The sequence below is a fragment of the Pundamilia nyererei genome, unplaced genomic scaffold, assembly GCF_000239375.1.
Source record: "Pundamilia nyererei isolate P.nyererei 1_Seehausen unplaced genomic scaffold, PunNye1.0 scaffold00501, whole genome shotgun sequence".
Classification (NCBI taxonomy): Eukaryota; Metazoa; Chordata; class Actinopteri; order Cichliformes; family Cichlidae; genus Pundamilia; species Pundamilia nyererei.
Genome location: NW_005187902.1, coordinates 185,393 through 203,086, shown reverse-complemented (window position 1 = coordinate 203,086; position 17,694 = coordinate 185,393). Strand labels below are relative to the sequence as shown.

General features: G+C 39.9%; 1 long non-coding RNA gene across 2 annotated transcripts in view; it reads left to right on the top strand.

Annotated features, from left to right (window-relative positions):
- Window positions 1-4,112: 4,112 nt before the first annotated feature.
- LOC102195006 (uncharacterized) overlaps window positions 4,113-17,694 on the top strand; it is a 43,005-nt gene continuing 29,423 nt past the window's right edge. The window contains exons 1-3 of one of the 2 annotated variants that reach the window (XR_312373.1): window positions 4,113-4,149; window positions 5,130-5,220; window positions 7,383-7,539. This is a non-coding gene — a long non-coding RNA (uncharacterized LOC102195006). The remainder of the gene's footprint in view (window positions 4,150-5,129; window positions 5,221-7,382; window positions 7,540-17,694) is intronic. The other variant, XR_312372.1, reaches the window with a different exon arrangement.

Below are 17,694 nucleotides of genomic sequence, written 5' to 3'. Positions count from 1 at the left end.
CAGGTGAATCATGCAAGGACATTTGTTTGCAGCTAAACTCCATGCCAGCTACAGAGCTAACTTGGCAGGGCATTTTTAAGGAGATTGTACAGTTGTAAATGTACCCATGGATATTAACCCTATTATATTATCTTCTAGGTTACTTGGGGGATTCTGTTGGTGTCCTGTAGTGTGATGAGAATATTAGGTAATACATTATAACACAGCTGTAACTAAGTGTATTTTCAATGTCATTTATATCAAATTTACATTGTAATTGTATTTAAAAGTATATTCACTAGAAAAAGTGGTTGACAAGTCAGGTTTTTACAGGGAAAAAAGAAATACTACCTCACCAGGCCTTCACTATACCTACAGGTTGTCAAAGTACAACAGTGGTGTAAAAGAGCTGCAGACCAAGTATGATACATTCTTGGTCCATCAAATATAGCTGAACAGCACAACAGCAACTGTGCTTTACTTATGGTTAACTTCTGCTACCTACAGTTTTTTTATGAGCATTGCATGTGCATTTGGAGCAATGTAAATGTATTTACATCAAAGAACGTAACTTAGAACTGCAGTAATGCAAAAGCCTTTGTGGACTGGACAGAAGAGAGGCAAATGGGATACCTGGGGGGGGTGTTGAACCATATAAGAGAGTGAGTATGGGTGATCAACAATACAGTATCGCACCCATTAAGTTTGCTCTTTAGCTAGACTAAGTCTAGCTGTAACAGGTCTAAAATTAAGATTTCGACTCACTTTCTATCTTCAGCCTTTGGATGTCAATATCTGTTGATCTGTTGACACTATGTTCGAAATCTGCCAATATTTACATTATACCTTGCACTATTTGAACATGCTGTGTTTAAAACTACTTATATAGCAACATATTTAATATACTGTGGTAACCAGGAAAAGGAAACAGCCAAGTTATCATTATCATCACCAGTGAGTTGTAGAATTAGACTGCTGATTGAATAGAAGCACAAACCTGACATCTAGTGGTGAACACAGTTACAGTGCATGACACCATGTACTAAAAGGTCAATCGTCATTAGATTCCTCATATTGTTTTCCTTACAAACACGCTGATCATTTTTATTCTCTTGTACAAGTATGAAATGCTGCAGCAGTGGTCTCAAAAGTAATTCTTCATTTTGATTTTTTTTTGAAAGCAATGTAAACTTATGAGAGGGGAAAAAGGGGAGTCTTAAATATCTTGATGCATGCTAAAGTCTTAAATGTTTTACTGCTCTTTAACATGACAGATAATGAAGTTTTGCCACAAAAGCACATATACAGTACTAAAATATTGTCCAACACAAGGATGGTGTGACAGAGCAACACTAAGCTGTATGAGAAACTCATGTTTTACAAATCACTGTACCCAATGCATCAGCTGATTTCACTGAGATATAGATATCTATATATTTTGTTTAGTTGGTTTCTGCTTTTTCAGTAGAGATGGTCACTGCCCTCCAAAGTTCTCTTTTTAAGATTGGAGAACAGTAGGTGGACAGATCCATTTTGAGTTCTAACAGCATGCTTTCAAAATACAGAGGTAATCAAATCGAACTGGAGATAGAAAACTAAATCAATGATCAAAATGTGTTCTTAAGTGAAATACTGAGCGGTTAGTGTTATTGTAGCCAGCATCCAGTTTCCCCTTTACCTGAAAGAAAGGGCAAATCATAACATGCCACTGTGCCACAATAAGCAAAAAAGGTAATGAGTGTTATTTGAATCATTTTAAATAAGTTAATCTCTTTTTTAAAAATTATTTTTAAAAATTAAGCAAATAAGCACAGAGTCAAAGATGTATTCAAGTAGCTTTATTTGTTAAAAACCAGAACAATTGACAAATAAGACTTCAAATTTCTTCCCCTTGAGCCGTCGATTCCAGGCTAGCTCATGAATGATGTGTAACAGACGATGTGAATGAAGGCACTCCATCTTAAGTCCAAGTATCATTCCCAACCAGTTCAAGTAAACAACCTCCTCTCAGCCTCTGTGGCAATCAATAACAGCTGAGTGTAGGATGTTTACATGAACTGAGTCTGAACAACTGAACACAAAACTACACTTTAAAGGAGCACAGTGCCTAAATCAGGTATGGATTTCAATGAATATTGAATAAAAAGGTTAACTTGGCAGTAGGGGGTAGCCAGCAGCCGCAAACATCAGACTGAAAGCTCTGTGGTGCAGACAGCTTCCAGTCGGGGATGTTTACAGTCCCAGACTACCAAGTGCATGTGGAGCCGTAAATGCAGATTATATAAACACTTTCCACCTACATTTGATCTGAAGATGCCAGCCCAGGTCCTTAATAGAGTTAAGGTCAGAAGGTTATAATGGCCACACTGTGGTTTTCCTTTTGAGCAACCAGGGAGCCTATAAAAGAAAAACCTTTCCATAGCATGTTAGGACATTGCCAAGTTGGGATCACAATACACCTATGAGGACATTTTGACACAATGAAGTGGGTCTAATCATCTCGCTACACAGTATTCCAGTTCAGATCCCTCTGCCTTCTGCTTGGTGAGTTCGGTTTGTGTTTACCAATCATCTAGAACCCAATCCACCTGCACCATAGTAGCAAGGCTTTCACTGGTGGATCAAACAGTTTTAAAATTACAGATATCTAGTCTATTGGAAACATGTTTTTATTTTGTTTATTAGAAGTCTGCCTTAAAAATATGGTTCATTTACTCCAAGCCCTTAAGCACTTTAGTATACATCCATGTTTGTGGCAAATACAGAATAGGCACCTACCATGCATGTCTTCTGGACAGACACAGGGAGCACATGTGTAACTCCACACAGTAAGGTGAAAAAGCAACAAAACAACACAATACACCCACCTTAACACCATTTCTCTATTTGACTCACACTTTCCCCAAGATTTTTATGAACCCTCTTCATTTTTCCAAAATTATATCCATGTTTTTCATGCCAGACACTGCACTTCTGCCACACTTTATCTTCTGAGAAATCGCACTCCCATTTTGCATGAGAAATGCAACTTGTTTAATTTAACTGGAGGTTATTTAATAACAAACACCTGGCAAACCAATTAGCAACCATGTCCAATTTAAAAGAGAACAAAAAAAACCAAACTCAGCTGTATCTGTTTAAATCCTACTGACATGTGACTGCATAATCATTTCTGCCATTAGACACAAAAGAAGAAGAAGCAGCAGCATAATATTTGGAACACAGTTCACGCACTGGACCAGGAAGACATACTATGAAACTGTAGATGCTGTCTGAAGCGAACGCTGACCAGATGTATACCCGTGTACGGTTTCGTGGCTCCTTAAAGAAAGGGGGGAAAAAAAGAGGAAAAATGAGGAGTAAAGTTAACATTTAATCTTTTCCGAAATACTTTAGTGCCAAGCATCCATAGAGCCTCGTGAATTAGCACAATGGTGCTCCTGAGAGAAAAACGACAACAAAACAAAACAACTTTGTCCCTCACTGCACTGCCTCAAAAGATTAACATGCCAGCCTGCTGTTTCACGCTGACTTGCGCCACAGGTTAAATTACATTAGCTACGAAACAGCTGTTTGGTGCCTTGTTATTTAGAAGCATATTGCGGTTTAACGGTACTGTAATGTCACTGAAGTAAACTTGCACTGCTGGTAAAGACTGTTGCAAGGCCAGCTACTGTGTCCTACCTAACTGAACATAGAAAAAGCTAACTTAAACAGCAAGATGACTGTTAGTAACAAACGTCAACTGCTTGTGAGGTAACCGGCATCTCCCGAGAACTGCTTAAAGTAACTTTGTGCTGCCAGGCGTCCTACCAGACTAAACAATATGTGGTAAGTGTTAGCACTAGCTAACCAACGACCTAGGCTACAGCTAGCTCGCTAGCTGCTGTTAGCTCGTCTGTGACCCTAACCTTGTGCCGTGTGACGTTCCCTTACCGGTATATAAAACGATTATCCCCGGACGAACGACACGACAGCATCCAGTGCAGGAAATTACTTTGTATTTTGAGTCAACCTGGTAATGTTCTGTGCTATTCTAGGAAGCCCGTTTAGTTTCCTTCCGTTTTCATTCACTTGTCTTTATTTTGACCTTTGGTTACTCGACACCAACATTGACGTCATTGTCATGGCAACACAGTCCCTCCTACCGCGAGCCCGGACAGACATACGGTAGTTAACTTTTACGTTTTACGCTTGAAATATAGCCGTAATTAGCACCTCACTGTGAATGTAGTGTTTTTTGTTTCTAAAGAGTTGAATAGGCGCAAAGGAAGCTTAATTCCGGTTTGTTCGTGAGAAAAAGTAATGATAAAATAACAGAAAGACGAATATAACTAAAATCTGTTTAAACTGTTAAGTAAACATTCACAAATATGTTTAAACTACCAAAAGCAGAGTCATAGCAAAAAAGCCAGTTTGAATAATTGGATTATTTAGGCATCAGCAAAACTATTATTTTTGCAAGCCTGTGTTTTTTTAACTACTTTGTTTTTTGCATACATATTTAGTAGGTTGTTGGTTCTATATTAGCAATTATAAAGGACAGGAGCCTCAAAATGAGATTTTGAATTTTAGCATTACCACACTTTGTTTTCTTCTTTTTTTTTCTTTTGTTTGCTTTACTCTTTTCTTCCCTCTTTCCTTTCATCCAAATCTGCAATGACTTTTGGAGGCCAAAAAAATACCATTGAACTGAAGAAATGTACTTAAAGCAAGTACTTAAGGCAATCAGTTGCTTTAATTTTAATTTTTTCATGTTTTCTGTGACATTCCCTGCATACTAGCATCGTGCACCCTGCTGTTATGTGCTGCATTGTCCCAGGGGCATCTTTGCACAGCCTGCACCTGGGGTCTTACCTGGTGTGGTACATGCTGTACAGGCTCCTGTCCCTTCATGATGGTTCCTGTTGTTGCGGCTCTTCTTTCTTAGGTTTCTGCAGCCTGAGTTATCCACTAAGCACATGATCAGTTGTGGTTATCTTCCTGATATACTCATGGATGTTTGTTGTTTCATCTTTAATATTGGTTTTGACTTGGCCTTCTGCATAGCGTACAGTCTCATGATGCTGTATTTGGGGTGAAACACTCCATGCATGATAAGAAGGTTTGTTGTCTTGAAGTCAGTGACTTCTCTCTCCTCCTTTGGCCAGCTTATTATCCTAGCAGGGTATCTGATGACCGGCAGGGCATGAGATCTACCTAGATCTCAAGCTTGAACCACAACCAAAAACCACCCACAGGGTGAGTGGAGAAAGTTTTATTTATAGATAGATAGAATGTTAGATAGATAGATATTATAGTGCATTTTTAATTAAAGTTGGATTGTGGATCTTGATCATTGTTTGTAATGTTTTTTGACATTTATAAAAGTATATGTTAAAGATTTTTTAAAAATTCCTAAGACTCAAATTTTGGCAATTGAAAGTCATCCATTTGAGCCCAGGGGCTTAGCATTTTCTTTACTTTTGTAATTCATTATGTGATATTTCATTTACATTAATAGTCACTGTGATTATTAGATTAGTTACCGATAAAGATTTACAGCCCTAATTCATATTTCACAAAGGCATCAAACATATTACACAAGTTTAACTTTATTTAAACTTTGTTCAATAGTGCACATTGGTATTTATTCACCCAGATTGCTGGTTTCAGCTCTGCCTTAGCTCCTAGTAGTTACTATAGCCCAAGTACAGTACTTGCTTAAGGGAAACCCTGAGTCCAGTCTAACAAAGTTATGCAGCCTGTCAATAACAGGCTTTCAATTGGAAAAAAAAAAAAGTAGGGCAAAAAGAAGAAAGTGTTTTGAAAAAAGCAATTTGGAAGCTACCTTGTAGCTCTGAGCATTCATCAACTGCTTATGCCTGTGGAATAATCTGTGATTAATCATTTAAGGTACATGCTTTTGCCCCACTCATGTTTTCTATTACATCATGCCTGTTGACATATTTGATAAGCATAGCGCTCATTAATCTAATTAGTGCCTTTAGCTACTTATGTTTATTCCATCAGATGGATCAGATCAGACTGATCATCTTTGCCTTAGTGTGTCTTTGTGTCCCTGTCAAAGTGTAATGGATGTAATACAGCAATTCTTTAAGCATGATAGAGTTAAGTGCATTTTTAATTACATATAATCAAAGAGTGTAGATGAAAGAGTAAGTAAGGTCCTAGCAACTTCACATAATCCAAAAAGTAGTCATTACTCTCTTCAAGAGTGTGTTAGAAACTGCTTTGTGCAGTATCCTCCACATGAGGTCAGGCTAGTTCCACAAATCAACTAGCTTTTCATTATGTAATGGAACAAAGTAAGCTGAATTCTTGTGGTAGATTACAGGACGTATAGTGACTATTTAATATTCAAAGCCCGTGAACATGTCGCAAGAATATTCAAAGTACCCAATCTTTGGTCAAAATTGTGAAGCAAGATCAGCGAATGCAAATTATTAAAAATTATTTCTGAACCCATAACAATATTCATTATATTTCAGAGGGTAGTGGTGGTGGTGTAGCCTTCTTTATGTAACACTGCAAAAGACTTCTTAATAATTCATATAATGTATTGCAGTTATTTCTTATGAAAAAAGAGCAAGAGAGAGAGAGAGAGAGAAAATCCATCTATAACCTAACCAGGGAAATTGATTCCCTTGTCATTCTGTGTGGTCTGAAATTGCCCAGAGCTATTATGAGAGAGACTGATTTTTGCTGTGCAGTGGAGTGGAACAGTCTTGCCTTGTAGAGCTTTTTGTGAGATGTGAACAGATTCATGAGCAACAGCACTGCTAAAGAGGCATGTTATCATGTGCTCTCAGGCAGATATCCTAAACATTTTAAGCTTTTTAGAGTAATCTAACTGATCTGTGCTAAAACGTGCAATTCACACAAAGTCATTGGTACAAACACTTTCTGCATGTTTAACCAAACTGCATACAGCATAATTTTGACAGTTGTAAAAAAATAAAGTTGTAATTAATTTGACAGTTGTGAAATAAGGTTTGTTAGTTCTTTCAAATGATCCCATTAACTGTAAAGTTGTATTAAAATATGTATTTTTTAAAACTTAAACAACAACAAACAATATTTTTGACAACAAATCAGAGGTGTTTCTAATGTGGTGGACATGTGGAGGCACCAGTGGCACACTCACATTCACACCTATGGGCAATTTAGCTTCGCCAATTAACCTAACCCCACTAATTACATTTCTTTGAGAGGAAGCCGGAACGCGGGAAGATCATGCAAGCTCCACACAGTTATCATGTGGCCAGGTGATGGAATCGAACCCAGGCCCTTGCTGTCAGGGAACAGTGTCGATCACCACGCCACCATGCTGCCCCCTAATCAGGCCAAAGCAACATATATGTCACATGAGCAACAAATTCTGTGTATGTTTCAACCAACAGGCTACACCAATCAGAGGTCATAGATGAGCTGTCCCAGAGGAAAATGCAAGTCAGTAGTGGAGTTGAGAGTTACATCACTGCCCTTCTTATTATAGCTCTGAACACTGCATGGGATCCTTATTTCAGATGAGCAGATGGGTGTACCAGAGGACCACAGGTATGTTCCTATCTGGGGCAACATGATGTTTTTCACCATGCTTCTGTGATTCTTTACTGGTTAATAGACCACCCACAACTTACTGTAAAAGTCAGTGTTTTTGTGGCGTGATAAATAGAAGAATCAATACATGCTCTGATTAATTTTAAAGGTTTCTGTGAAATGTGTGTCTGGGTAGTTTTACTGGGCTGGAAATTACAAAGGCTATCAGCGCTTAAAAACAGATGCTTGCAGGCTGGATTGGCAGGTTTACAACACCTCGCCACATTACCAAAATATGGATTGCTTTATTTTCCAGTATTTTACCTTGTGGCTACAATCAGAGTGTGCTTGACCCATAAACTAAGAAATGGGCATTCTTTCATTTTGAGTTTTTCACCAACTTTGTTGTTGTGGTCTGGAAAAAAACAAACAAGCTTTTTGTTGTGTTTTTTGCTTATTTTCTGTCAAATATATGCCAATGCAATGGAGATCAAACACGGACAATTTTTCAAGTATGAACGTCATGAGCGTGGGTTCCCTCCGGGTACTCCGGCTTCCTCCCACTGTCCAAAGACATGAAACTTGTGAGGATAGGTTAATTGGTCAATCTAAATTGCCCATAGGTGTGAATATGTGAGTGCGACTGGTTGTCTGTGTCTCTGTGTATTGGCCCTGCGACAGACTGGCGACCTGTCCAGGGTGTACCCCGCCTCTCGCCCTATGACAGCTGGGATAGACTCCAGCGCCCCCCGCGACCCTGAAAAGGATAAGCGGAAGTGAATGGATGGATGGATGGAACGTCAGTATACTTTAAGGAAGTGATCCCTGTGAGCAATAAACCGCGTACACATAGTTCACCACTTAATGCATTTTGTTTACTCTTGGTTCTATATGATGTCAGTAAGAAGAAGAAGCAGCTCCCTTATTCAAAACATCACTACAGCAGGTAGCGCCGCCTTGCTGATTTGGCAGAGTTTTTGCCCTTCCTGATGTCAGTGAGAGTGGATGTATTAATAATCATGATCATAGTCATCTCAGGCACACAGCTCTGACTGAGCAAGGAAGCCCCACCCACTTACTTTCAAACCTTTTATTTGTGAGGGGCAGCAAATTAAGATGAGCTAAAATGGCTTTGAGAGAGAATTAAGTGATAAAGCATAAAGCATTTGTACAATTTACGCTGATCCTGATTTAAATATATGTGCAAATTTTTGAAAAATGTAAGAAAAAAAATAAACATGCATAATACAACTCAGTGTAAGCAATGTCTGCAATAAACAAAGAGAATCATAAACAGAAACCATAACATTATGCTTCACTGGGAGGAACTGAAATCCTAAATAAAGAACTGAAATCACTATGAGAGCAAGGAGAAGCTAAAGAAATAGTGTCGGCTCAATAGCTGCATTTACATTCATCTAACTTCCTCTAGCCTTATTCAGCAAAGAAGGAATTATTTACTGGACTCAGCAGCTCACATACTGTATATGTTTTGAATAAACCATGTGAATTTGTTGGATTGTTAGCGACAAAGCAAGCAACCAAAAGAACTGCTCACCAGTGTTTTGCAACACTTCCTTTTCCTCTTCAATGACAATTTGTTGAACAGAAAATAATTTCTAAAAAATGTATGATTGTGTCAAGATTAGTGGTAAAACTGGCCATCGCAACAGTGTCTGGAAACAAATGTTTTGCCAAATATATCAATTCGTCTGTGGCAATTTCAAAGATTATCATAATTTTATTATAGCTATTATTATTTTTTTATATTATATATTTTCCCATCTATCTTTATATACACGATCAAAAAGTGTATGCACCTGTGTGTTGTTTAGCCCCTTGATGAAGTCAGAAACTGATCACCAAACTCAGAGTGGGCACTTAGACTCTGCACCCTTTTCCGGCTGAAAACTATGACGTCAGTCTTGGAGGTGTTAATTCTCATCCCAGCTCCTTTACACTTGGCTGCAACCTTCAACTCCCGCCACAGATTTTCTATGGGGTTGAGGTCTGGAGACTGGCTAGGCCACTCCAGGACTTTCAAATGCTTCTTATGGAGCCACTCCTTTGTTGCCCGGGCGGTGTGTTTTGGATCATTGTCATGTTGGAAGACCCAGCCTCGTTTCATCTTCAAAGTTCTCACTGATGGAAGGAGGTTTTGGCTCAAAATCTCACGATACATGGCCCCATTCATTCTGTCCTTGACACGGATCAGTCGTCCTGTCCCCTTGGCAGAAAAACAGCCCCATAGCATGATGTTTCCACCCCCATGCTTCACAGTAGGTATGGTGTTCTTGGGATGCAACTCAGTATTCTTCTTCCTCCAAACATGACGAGTTGAGTTTATACCAAAAAGTTCTACTTTGGTTTCATCTGACCACATGACATTCTCCCAATCCTCTGCTGTATCATCCATGTGCTCTCTGGCAAACTTCAGACGGGCCTAGACATGCACTGGCTTCAGCAGCGGAACACGTCTGGCACTGCGGGATTTGATTCCCTGCCGTTGTAGTGTGTTACTGATGGTGACCTTTGTTACTTTGGTCCCAGCTCTCTGCAGGTCATTCACCAGGTCCCCCCGTGTGGTTCTGGGATCTTTGCTCACCGTTCTCATGATCATTTTGACCCCACGGGATGAGATCTTGCGTGGAGCCCCAGATCGAGGGAGATTATCAGTGGTCTTGTATGTCTTCCATTTTCTGATGATTGCTCCCACAGTTGATTTTTTTCACACCAAGCTGCTTGCCTATTGTAGATTCACTCTTCCCAGTCTGGTGCAGGTCTACAATACTTTTCCTGGTGTCCTTCGAAAGCTCTTTGGTCTTGGCCATGGCGGAGTTTGGAGTCTGACTGTTTGAGGCTGTGGACAGGTGTCTTTTATACAGATGATGAGTTCAAACAGGTGCCATTCATACAGGTAACGAGTGGGGGACAGAAAAGCTTCTTACAGACGACGTTACAGGTCTGTGAGAGCCAGAGATTTTCCTTGTTTGAGGTGACCAAATACTTATTTTCCACCCTAATTTACGAATAAATTCTTTACAAATCCTACCATGTGAATTCATGGATTTTTTTTTTCACATTCTGTCTCTCACAGTTGAAGTGTACCTCTGGTGCAAATTACTGACCTCTGTCATCATTTTAGGTGGGGGAACTTGCACAATCGGTGGCTGACTAAATACTTTTTTGCCCCACTGTATAATGGCATAATTTTTTTTAAGTTAATTAACTAAAGCTAAATCCCACTGTTGTACCATGTCTGAAAATACAGCCGTAAATGATTCCCTCATTTTCACATTCTCAGATTTGTTTAACTTCTTGAGAAGAACATCTACACACAGCTAAAAAAAAAAAAAATCCTGGTATTAACACCATGCGCAACATGTGCTAATTTATAAAGCATTGACATTCAATATCATAAACTCAAGACATCACAGCTGGAACCCGTTTAACACACAGTTCATCAGATGGAAATACATCAGTCGTAACCTCAAATGATCGACAGAAGGGTGATGGACAAGTTTACTTGTTTTCCCCCGATGCCTTAATGAGGCTAATATTGCCTGAGATGCTGACGAGTGAAGAATGCTGACACAGAATATGGATTTTTGTGATTTCTGAATATTTGGTTTAGGTATGAGAAAAACTGAAGATGAGTTTTCCATCTTACATTTGTGTAACCCAAACATTCTGGCAGTAATTTTCCTACAGTTAGATTGCACTGGAGAACCAAAACAGTGTGTTCAGATCTCTGAAGCTGCCTGCAGAATCTGGCACCCAGATTTTAAAACCTTCTTAAGCAATCTGTTAAGTAGTACCATGTTTGTTTGTTATGTTGTAATAGAGATAACAAAAATGAATAACCTTGGATACTCACATTAGACCACTATTGCCTTGACAACAAAAGCCTGAAATGACAGATCCAAACTGGTTCTCTTTTCCATTATATGTAAAACTCTTACAAGGCTGAACTTTTTGGGTATTTTAGCGTGACAATAATAGCTGACAAATCAAATCTAGAATCAAAACTGTATGGGGAAAGAGAAAAAGGCAAACACTGGCTTAACAGTAGGAAGTTGACTTCCTTGAGTGGCCCATATCCAAAAATCCATCCATCCAATTAGACAATGTTAGACCACAGTAGTAGCAGACTAAGAAGGTTTTTCCAGTTGTTGTTGTTTTTTTGGGTTTTTTTTTTTTTCAAAACTCTGAAAACCTCTGCCCTGAAAACCTGCAAAGGAAGGTGCCCAAGACGCATTCTAATTAGATCCTCCTTTAGCAGAGAACTGGAAGTCTTGCCTTCCAGTTCTCTCTCAGGTTGTCTCAGTCTGATACAGCGGTGTAATGATCTGCTTGTCCATCTAACTCCATTTTAGCCTCACCAGAAAACTTGATGTCAGGGTTCAGTTTTCCCCAAAGCAAAGGTCGCTCTCCACCAGAGACGGGCAGTACTGGTTAAAAGTAACGCTTTGCTGTAATCCGATTACTTTTTTTCAAGTAACGAGTAAAGTAAGGAATTACTATTGCAAAAAAGTAATTAGATTACTGTTACTTGCCCGTAAGCACACTGCATTACTACTGTTTGTGGGAGTGTCTCATCACAATGACGTACGAACACATGACGTTCGTGGCAGCAAAAGACGGGTGTAGATCATCCATCCATCCATTCGCTTCCGCTTATCCTTTTCAGGGTCGCGGGGGGTGCTGGAGCCTATCCCAGCTGTCATAGGGCAAGAGGCGGGGTACACCCTGGACAAGTCGCCAGTCTGTCACAGGGCCAACACACAGAGACACAGACAACCATTCGCACTCACATATTCACACCTATGGGCAATTTAGATTGACCAATTAACCTATCCCCACTACTGCATGTTTTTGGACTGTGGGAGGAAGCCGGAGTACCCGGGGAGGAAGCCGGAGTACTCGGGGAGAACCCACGCAAACACGGGGAGAACGTGCAAACTCCAGACAGAAAGACCCCAGCCTTATGGTGGAATTGAACTCAGGACCTTCTTGCTGTGCAGCAACAGTGCTAACCACCGTGCCCTCGTGTGTAGATCACTATTGGATGATATGGAGCACGGGAGAGAGTACGCAGAGTATGCAGGGTTTAGAGCGTGGAAGTACTGACATTACTTTGAGTTTGAGTCTGTAAAAAGTGACAAAAACATCAGCGTCCACTGTACACTCTACCTGGTAAAACAACTTCTTTCTGCAGCGAAAAATTAAACTTCGAATCTGAGCAAGTGCCTAGCAAGCCGGCACAGGAATATGATATTCACAGAGAAACCCCCGGATCCCCCCACTGACATGAGACAATCCTCTACCTGTCCCACTCCTGCTAAAAAGGTGAAAATAGATTTAAAAGCGACAGGACTTAGTACCGCTGAATCTTTGATTGTATTTATTGCTGTGTTTTACTTGTATCTATTTGAAAGACTGAGTGTCAACACAAAAAATATTTTATTTTATATGCTGGAATATGCAGAAAATGGGTTTAAATGTTAAACAAATTTCTTCCAGTCTTAGAGTGTTGCGTATAATTACATTTTTGTTAAAAGTTAAAAGTTAAAAGATTAAACAATTTTTAAAAAGAGACTTTTTCACGTGATTCAATTTTATATGATGGATTATGCAGAAAAAATAGAATTGGGCTGAAAGGTCTATTGCTTCCTAACGTATTCAGGTTGTGTTTCATATTTTTTAAAAGTAACTAGTAATGAAGGCACTAATTACTTTTGAAAATATGTCTTTAGTAAAGTAACGGGATTACATTCTTGGAGAAGTAATAAAATCATTTGTAACTAATTACTATTTTTAAGTAACTTGACCAGCACCTCCACTAATTAGGAGGTTCTGACTCTAAAAATCTATCAATATAAAAGAGCAGTTCATGGCCACCCACCAGGAAACTAAATCAACTCCAACAATTTTTCAGTAAAGTGAATTTCCCATCTAGTCAAAACGTTTCATTAGGACACTACCCAACTTGCTAACCTGGTCATTCTTACCTTTTTTGGGTATAATTTTTCTGGGGAATTCACATTAATCTATTTCAAAATGTTATGATTGTTTTCTGTGAACACTGGATGTACAGGGTGGGCCATTTATACACCATAATAAAATGGGAATGGTTGGTGATGTCAAAGTCCTGTTTGTGGCACATTAGTACGTGTGAGGGGGCAAACTCCTCAAGATGGGTGGTGACCATGGTGGCCATTTAGAAGTCGGCCATCTTGGATACAACTTTTTTGTTTTTTCAATAGGAAGAGGGCCATGTGACACATCAAACTTATTGGTAATGTCACAAGAAAAACAATGGTGTGCTTGGTTCCAACGTAACTTTATTCTTTCATGAGTTATTTACAAGTTTCTGACCACTTATAAAATGTGTTCAATGTGCTGCCCATTGTATTGGATTGTCGATGCAACCCTCTTCTCCCACTCTTCACACACTGATAGCAACAACGCAGGAGAAATGCCAGCACAGGCATCCAGTATCCGTAGTTTCAGGTGCTTCTCATGTGTTGTTTTCAGACCATATACAATTCCCTTCAGATGACCCCAAAGATAAAAGTCTAAGGGGGTCAGATCGGGAGACCTTGAGGGCCATTCAACTGGCCCACAACGACCAATCCACTTTCCAGGAAACTGTTCATCTAGGAATGCTCGGACCTGGCACCCATAATGTGGTGGTGCACCATCTTGCTGGAAAAACTCATGGAACGTGCCAGCTTCAGTGCATAAAGAGGGAAACACATCATCATGTAGCAATTTCAAATATCCAGTGGCCTTGAGGTTTCCATTAATGAAGAATGGACCCACTATCGTTGTACCCCATATACCACAGCAAACCATCACTTTTGTTGTTCCAACAGTCTTGGAGGGATCCATCGAATGTGGGTTAGTGTCAGACCTATAGCGGTGGTTTTGTTTGTTAACTTCACCATTAACATAAAAGTTTGCCTCATCACTGAACAAAATCTTCTGCGTGAGCTGAGGGTCCTGTTCCAATTTTTGTTGCATTCACCAGATATCAACACAATTTCGATCCGCTCCTCACGTGTTAACCTCTGCGACATGTCAATGGCTGTGAACAAAGAGAAACTTGTAAATAACTGATGAAAGAATAAAGTTACGTTGGAACCAAGCACACCATTGTTTTTCTTGTGACATTATCAATAAGTTTGATGTGTCACATGGCCCTCTTCCTATTGAAAAAACAAAAGTTGTATCCAAGATGGCCGACTTCTAAATGGCCATCATGGTCACACCCATCTTGAGGAGTTTTCCCCCTCACATATACTAATGTGCTACAAACAGGACTTTAATATCACCAACCATTCCCATTTTATTATGGTGTATCCATATAAATGGCCCACCCTGTATGCATGTTGCAGGAGAGCAAACTTGCTAAGCGACAGGCCTACCCTGAGGTCTGTTTGTTTCTTTCAACTGGGTGCAAGTTTAAAGAAGATCAGGCTTATAAGTCATGTTACAGCACACCAAAGCCCATCAAATCCAAAAGTTCAAAGTGAGCTTAGACAGCGTAGATGTAGTACTTTGACAGCTCTTATGAAGGATCAACTGGATTAAGGGCCTGAGTTTTAGGTAAAGTGCACCTTTGGTAAAATGAATGACTGTCGTATTTTTCCACCCATAGGAAGCGCTGCCTCATATGTGTAAGGGGGTGGTAACAAGTGTTTATCTAAAAGGAGAAATGACACCATCCAAAGGTCCCGTTTTTAAACATGAGCATGTATTCATTTTGGTTCCAATACATTTTTTTTTGTTTTATTCAAGAAAAACAGAAGACTGTCATGATTTTGAGTAGAGAATTACAAGGCCTAGTCGGTTATTTTCATCGCTCTCTGCACTTTCTGCCATTTCCCCTCCACTCTCCTCTTTGCAAAAATGGTGTAAGCCACTTTACCACTCAGCTGTCAAGAGGGCAAAAATCCTAAATGAAACCACGTCCTTTAAAACAGTACAGCATTTATTCAATACTTGACTTCGGCTTAATGATGTAAATCAAATGAAAATCAATAAGTAAAGCTTCGTCTTACAGTGCTTATGGTATTACTCGCATGAACTGAATTAATGTGTCTGTGCTGTACTTTCCCAAAAGCTCAAAATAACTTACTGCCTATGCAGCTTCTCCACAATGGCCTTGGAGGATTTATGTTTTGTGTTAAGTAAGGCTGAAGCTACTCATGTTATCTCACTCCATCAATAGCAAATACATTAACAATATCTAGTCGCTGCAAGCACACTATTAATTTACCACGACCTGTCCCTACAGGGGCAGAATGATTGTTGGAGGCAACGAGGTGTATCTGTTTACCCCTCCCTGGGACACGGTGTCGCTGCTGGGGGATCAATGTCCATTGAGCATGGATGAGGAGGGGGCAGGCAGGCAGCCAAGCAGCCGGCTGGAGGAAGCCCTCAACCTCAGCTCAAATGACGCTGTCACCTAAGAGTTCCCAGCAGGCCTTGCAGAGACAGAGAGTTATGTGCTGCCTGATGCTGGAGCCATGTCCTCTCACACAGAAACATGGGCCTTTGTTCCTCAGAGGTTGAAGAGGACACAAGTAATAGATATTGCAAGCTCCGGTTCATGACAGGAAAAACCCAGACTGCCACCGACAGTTAACTGTCAGTCAGATATCTTGACATTTATCATTGGGAGAAGTGCAGTAGCTCTCATTCTAAGTAAGACTGCCTGACACTTGAAAGAAGAAATGGTGCCTTTTTCTTCCCGTGAATCAAACCGTGAACTAATACGGTAGAATTAAAACGGAGGAGGAAAAAAAATTGTTTTTAACATTTTGAGAAGGAATTCAGTAATGAATTTATTTATTCTATGCACCTCTATAGGAAGGGGAGGTTTCGTGGTGTCTTAAGAGAATTTTGAGAGAAGGTTCATGTCACCCTGGTCTTTTTGGTGATGTCCAGCTTCTTATGTGATAATGCAAGGTCTTGAGCTGTTGGAGACTGCTAAATGGGGAGGAGGGGTTAAGCGCCATCCTCAGGCTGTGTCCCAATTAAGAGACCGCACGCTTGAAGTACGCGCACTATGCGTACTACATACGGTGCGTACTATAAGTACGAGAAGTGCGGAAGTGAGAGGCTTGTGAAATGGGACGGTCTAGCCTTCGTCGCGCTGTTCAGGTTGCCTAGCAACCATGATACTAACCGCAAGAAATGTTACATACAGCATTGTTTGACATAAATGAAGGAGAAAAAATGTTTTGTTGATGTCATGGTCCTGGATCATGTGACCCAGTATTCTGAGTTTCTTGATGTTTTTGTTATTCCTTTCAGTCTAGTTTCATTTCGGTTTATCTAGTTTCATTCTGTCATCCCTAGGTTACAGTTTTAATTCAAGCTCCCCATTTGTCTCATCACTTTGTGAAGTTTTCTGTGTTAAGTCTACTTGTGTTTATCTGTCATGTTTCATGTCCAAGTTTTCTTTGTTTGTCTAGTTCGAGTCATGTCTGGGTCTCGTTATGTTTCCCGTTTTATTTTGAAGGATCCTTGTGTTTTTTGTTTATTGTATTTAGCTTCACGTCCCCTGTCCTGTCATTATGTTAATTGTTGTCAGCTGTTTTCCACATGTGATTCCGCTTCCCCTGATCATTCCTTATGTGTACTTAATCCGTGTGTTTCTGCTCAGTCGGTGTCAGATCATCTGTTAACCTCACCACAGTTTTCATAGGTTTACCTCATTGTTTCACTGTGTGTCCTAGTTTACTCAGTGTTCATAGTTTTGTCTTAGTTCTTTCACTGAGTGTCCCAGCCTTCTGTTAACACAGTGTCCATAGTCTCCTTAGTTTCCCTAGTTTCATGTTTTTTCTTCTGCAATCAGCCAATAAAGGCTCGCTTTATTTTTGAAACTACGTTTTGTCTCCACCGTGTCTGCGTCTGGGTCTACCTCATTCTTCACACTGGCGCACCCCGCCGTGACAGTTGGTCATTCATTTTTGTCATGACATCACTTTGATTAGTTGAGTCTCTGAGGCAGAGACCACAGGACTGTAAAGCATGATAGTTGGGCTTCATGTCTGTACTGAACAGTCATTTCGTTCATGAGACTAAACTCATCTCACTGTGGTAATGTAAATATAATATGGCCAATATTATATGTATTGTCAGATTATTATGATATATATA